Here is a 5,859-nt window from a genome sequence, read left to right on the forward strand (position 1 = left end):
ACTCGACGTCGTGGTATCAGCCGAAGCTCTTCTTGACGTCAGCGACGGAGCGGTGCGCGCCGGATTGGACTGGAACGCCTGCTAGGCTAGGTCTGCTTCCGACCGCGTACGCAACGTGCAGGTGTGCAATGGGCGATGGGCCCAGACCCCTGCGCGCATAGGATTTAGACCGGCGTGTTGACCTCTCTGTTGAGCCTAGGTGGGGCTGCGACGTGTTGATCTTCCGCGGCCGGGCATGACCCAAAAAAGTGTGTCCGGCCAAATGGGATCGAGCGTGTTGGGTTATGTGGTGCACCCCTGCAGGGAAGTTTATCTATTCGAATAGCCGTGTCCCTCGGTAAAAGGACGACCCGGAGTTGTACCTTGACCTTATGACAACTAGAACTGGATACTTAATAAAATACACCCTTCCAAGTGCTAGATACAACCCGGTGATCGCTCTCTAACAGGGTGACGAGGAGGGGATCGCCGGGTAGGATTATGCTATGCGATGCTACTTGGAGGACTTCAATCTACTCTCTTCTACATGCTGCAAGATGGAGATGGCCAGAATCGTAGTCTTCGACAGGACTAGCTATCCCCCTCTTATTCTGGCATTCTGTAGTTCAGTCCACTGTATGCACCTTTACACATATACCCATGCATATGTAGTGTAGCTCCTTGCTTGCGAGTACTTTGGATGAGTACTCACGGTTGCTTTCCTTCCTCTTTTCCCCCTTTCCTTTCTACCTGGTTGTCGCAATGTAACACCCCGAGAATCATGCTACAGTAACTCTCTGTGATTAAGCTAATCATGTTGCTAAACAGGGCTTGATCACATTGGAATCACATTTCTTTTCAAACTCCTAATTCAAACTTCAATTAAAATTAAAGTGGAAAATAAAAATTTTCAAAAATTTAAACAAAAATGTTCGGTGGGTGCCAAATAATACACTGGTAATTATTGTGGAGAAAACTCCTTTTTAGAAAATGCCTAAGTATTTTAAAATGGATTAAAAGGTGAAAGAAAATAAATAAAAGAAAATGCAAAACAAAACAAAAAATAAAAAAATAAAAACAAAAGCCCCCCCACTGGACCTGGCCCAACTGGGCCAACCCCAGGCCCAGCCGGCCAGCACCATCCCCCCCCCCCCGGCCGAAAGGCCCAGCTCCACCCCGGCCCACCTCTCCCACTCGCCCTCCCCTTCCCTGTTCCCCCGACCGGGGTCGGAACAGGGGCCGGTCCCCGCCGCACCCCCTCGCCGGCGACGGGGGAGGATAAGGACGCCAGCGCCCCCCGCCTCCTCGGGCCCCTCTCCCACTCGCCCCCGCTCACCTCTCGGCCTCTGCGCCTCTCTCTTCCCCCCCAGATCCGCGCCGCTCCTTCCTTCCCCACGCCCGACGCGGTCGCCGCCGTTCTCCGTCGTTCACACGACCACCGTGCCCACCTCGCCGCCCCACGGTGTCTCCAAGGACCGCCGTCGCCCGCTGCTTCGTCTGGTGCAGCCCGTTGGAGACCGGAGCCCCTACAACGAGCACACCGAGCTCGTCTTCAACTTCGGTCGCCGGCGACCCCTTTCTTCCCCGGCGCCGACCTGCTGCTCCTAAGCCTCTCACCGGCCTCCGTGTGCCGCGCGGTGAGCTTCTCCCCCTCCTCCCCTGTCCTTTCGCTCTCGCGCGCCCCCTAGCTGCTTCCCCACGCGCGCCCAAACGCAGCGCCGCGGAGTTCGTCGCCGGCGGGTCTCCGGTGACCAATTGGTCATGGGCGTATGCCCGTTAGCTTGACCGCATCATGCAACACCCGCCTAGCTGGTTAGTTTGGCCACTCGCGCGCTCTAATGCTGCACCCGCTCCAGCCCGAACTCCGGCGCCGCTTTTGCTCGTCGCCGGCGCCGTTTCCGGCAGCTCCAGCTCCGGCCGGTCTCACCACGCGACGCGGCGGGCTCTCCCCGTTCGAACGCACCCACCCGCGCCCGTGTAGGCCCCCTGTAGACGAATCCCGACGGGGCCGAGCGCCCTCCGCCGCGTTTTCGTGCTCGCCGGCGTTCAACCGCCGGCCTGCTGAGCTGGCACACCTGGGGCCACCCCTGGGTCACTGCCAGCGGGCCCCGCAGGCCCCGTTGACTGGGTCAACCCAGTCAACGTGCTGACTGGGCAGGCCCAGCCACTGACATGCGGGCCCCGCCGCATAATTAACAAAAAAAAATTGTTTTATAAATAAAACTAATTAATTAACCTGATCAGTCACTGACAGGTGGGCCCAGTAGTTTTACTAACTAAATTTAGATTAGTTTGAACTCTGTTTAACCCACTGTCTATGACAGGTGGGTCCCCCGTGTCAGTTTTGACCAGTCAACCGGACTGTTGACCGCTGACGTCACTCATACGTCATGCTGACGTCATATCCCTTTTCTGTTAATTAAATAATTCCAAAAATTCAAATAATCTTTGAAAATTCATATCTTTTAAACCGTAACTCGGATGAAAATGTTTTCTATATGAAAGTTGCTCAGAACGACGAGACGAATCCGAATACGCAATCCGTTCGTCCACCACACCTCCCTAACCTATCGAACTAGCAACTTTCCCCCTCCGGTCCGTCTGTCCGAAAACGCGAAACATCGGGAATACCTCCCGGATGTTCCCCCCCTTCGCCGGTACCACCTACTGTCGCGTTAGGACACACCTAGCACCGTTCATTGTCATGTCACGCATCGTCATGCTTATGTTTGCATTGTATTTACTGTTTCTTCCCCCTCTTCTCTCCGGTAGACTACGAGACCGACACTGCTGCTGCCCAGTTCGACTACGGAGTTGACGACCCCTCCTACTTGCTAGAGCAACCAGGCAAGCCCCCCCTTGATCACCAGATATCGCCTATTCTTCTCTATACTGCTTGCATTAGAGTAGTGTAGCATGTTACTGCTTTTCGATATCCTATTCTGATGCATAGCCTATCCTTGCTACTACTGTTGATATCTTTACCTGCAATCCTACATGCTTAGTATAGGATGCTAGATTTCCATCAGTGGCCCTACATTCTTGTCCGTCTGCTGTGCTATACTATCGGGCCGTGATCACCTGGGCGGTGATCACGGGTATATACTTATATACTACATACATGACACATGTGATGACTAAAGTCGGGTCGGCTCGTAGGAGTACCCGCAAGTGGATCTTTGTGGCGGAGCGACAGGGCAGGTTGAGACCGCCTAGGTGAGAGGTGGGCCTGGCCCTGGTCGGCGTTCGCGGATACTTAACACGCTTAACGAGATCTTGGTATTTGATCTGAGTCTGGCCATTTGGTCTATACGCACTAACCATCTACGCGGGAGTAGTTATGGGTATCCCGGCGTCGTGGTATCAGCCGAAGCCTTCTTGACGTCAGCGACTGAGTGGCGCGCGCCGGATTGGACTGGAACGCCACTAGGCTAGGTCTGCTTCCGGCCGCGTACGCAACGTGCAGGTGTGCATAGCGCGATGGGCCCAGACCCCTACGCGCATAGGGTTAGACCGGCGTGCTGACCGCTCTGTTGTGCTTAGGTGGGGCTGCGACGCGTTGATCTTACGAGGCCGGGCATGACCCAGGAAAGTGTGTCCGGCCAAATGGGATCGAGCGTGTTGGGTTATGTGGTGCACCCCTGCAGGGAAGTTTATCTATTCGAATAGCCGTGTCCCTCGGTAAAAGGACGACCCGGAGTTGTACCTTGACCTTATGACAACTAGGACTGGATACTGAATAAAATACACCCTTCCAAGTGCCAGATACAACCCGGTGATCGCTCTCTAACAGGGCGACGAGGAGGGGATCGCCGGGTAGGATTATGCTAAGCGATACTACTTGGAGGACTTCAATCTACTCTCTTCTACATGCTGCAAGATGGAGGCTGCCAGAAGCGTAGTCTTCGACAGGACTAGCTATCCCCCTTTTATTCTGGCATTCTGCAGTTCAGTCCACTGATATGCCCCTTTACACATATACCCATGCATATGTAGTGTAGCTCCTTGCTTGCGAGTACTTTGGATGAGTACTCACGGTTGCTTCTCTCCCTCTTTTCCCCCTTTCCTTTCTATCTGGTTGTCACAACCAGATGCTGGAGTCCAGGAGCCAGACGCCACCGTCGACGAAGACACCTACGACACTGGAGGTGCCTACTACTACGTGCAGCCCGCTGACGACGATCAGGAGTAGTTAGGAGGATCCCAGGCAGGAGGCCTGCGCCTCGTTCGATCTGTATCCCAGTTTGTGCTAGCCTTCTTAAGGCAAACTTGTTTAACTTATGTCTGTACTCAGATATTGTTGCTTCCGCTGACTCGTCTGTGATCGAGCACTTGTATTCGAGCCCTCGAGGCCCCTGGCTTGTATTATGATGCTTGTATGACTTATTTATGCATTAGAGTTGTGTTATGATATCTTCCCGTGAGTCCCTGATCTTGATCGTACACATTTGCGTGCATGATTAGTGTACGGTCAAATCGGGGGTGTCACACGCAACCAGATGCTGGAGCCCAGGAGCCAGACGCCACCATCGACGACGACTCCTACTACACTGGAGGTGCCTGCTACTACGTGCAGCCCGCTGACGATGACCAGGAGTTAGTTAGGAGGATCCCAGGCAGGAGGCCGACGCCTCGTTCGATCTGTATCCCAGTTTGTGCTAGCCTTCTTAAGGCAATCTTGTTTAACTTATGTCTGTACTCAGATATTGTTGCTTCCGCTGACTCGTCTATGATCGAGCACTTGTATTCGAGCCCTCGAGGCCCCTGGCTTGTATTATGATGCTTGTATGACTTATTTTATGTTTTAGAGTTGTGTTGTGATATCTTCCCGTGAGTCCCTGATCTTGATCGTACACATTTGCGTGCATGATTAGTGTACGGTCAAATCGGGGGCTTCACAGTTGACCCCCGACAATCATAGCTCCGCCTAAACACAACATTTGCATGTACTGTAGTACTAGACTTAATATTCAATTTTCAGTTTCATGTTCATTTTAAATATTGAACTGAGGACCGTGGATGTCTTACATTTTACTCCCTTCGTTCCTAAATATTAGTCTTTTTAGAGGCTTCAAATGGACTGGCACATACGGATGTATATAGACATATTTTAGAGTCTAGATTCACTCATTTTGCTCTGTATGTAGTCAGTTGTTGAACTCTCTAAAAGACTAATATTTAGGAATAGAAGGAGTATTTTTGAATTCGTGTCATACATGCATGGTTTGGAAAAATAGATGCACTATACTTATTGGATTGTTGTTGTGTTCATGCGTGTGTGTCTCTATGTGTGTGTGGTCATATGCTTGATACATACAAAGTTTTCTCACCTCCATATTGTTCATCTTTTAAATTTGAATTTGCATTGGAAAACTTACTAGGGATACCATGAAATGTGAAATCCACGTTGAGATCACTATATCACAAACTCACTCTAATTCAACAACTCGTCATAAATCAATTACCACGTTGAGATTAGTATTTGCAAGGAAAATACGGGTATTGTAATACACATAGATTCGTTCGGCAATTTAAAAGGTTCCTTTCGTATTCTCGAATGGTAGGACCCAACAGCGTACCAGCCAGACCTTGGCTCGTGTTGATCCTAAAAAAACCGGGCTCGTGTCCTTCGGTGGCGTGCGTGGTACGCACATTAGGCAACCCCAACCAGTCGAGCCTCAGCGTTTCAAGTCGAAATATCTGGCGGCCAGAATTCCAGCCCTAGGAAATTCCCCTCATGTCCCCGGTCCATAATGACTACCGATGAACAACGGAGGGATGCTTTAGTAACTAGACAACGTTACCTACCGTGCCAAGCACGGTTCAATTCCCTCGGTCGCCGCTCGTCAAGGTCACCCGTCAACTGCATTGCCTAGTACT

The sequence above is a fragment of the Aegilops tauschii genome, chromosome 5 (genome assembly GCF_002575655.3).
Source record: "Aegilops tauschii subsp. strangulata cultivar AL8/78 chromosome 5, Aet v6.0, whole genome shotgun sequence".
Classification (NCBI taxonomy): Eukaryota; Viridiplantae; Streptophyta; class Magnoliopsida; order Poales; family Poaceae; genus Aegilops; species Aegilops tauschii.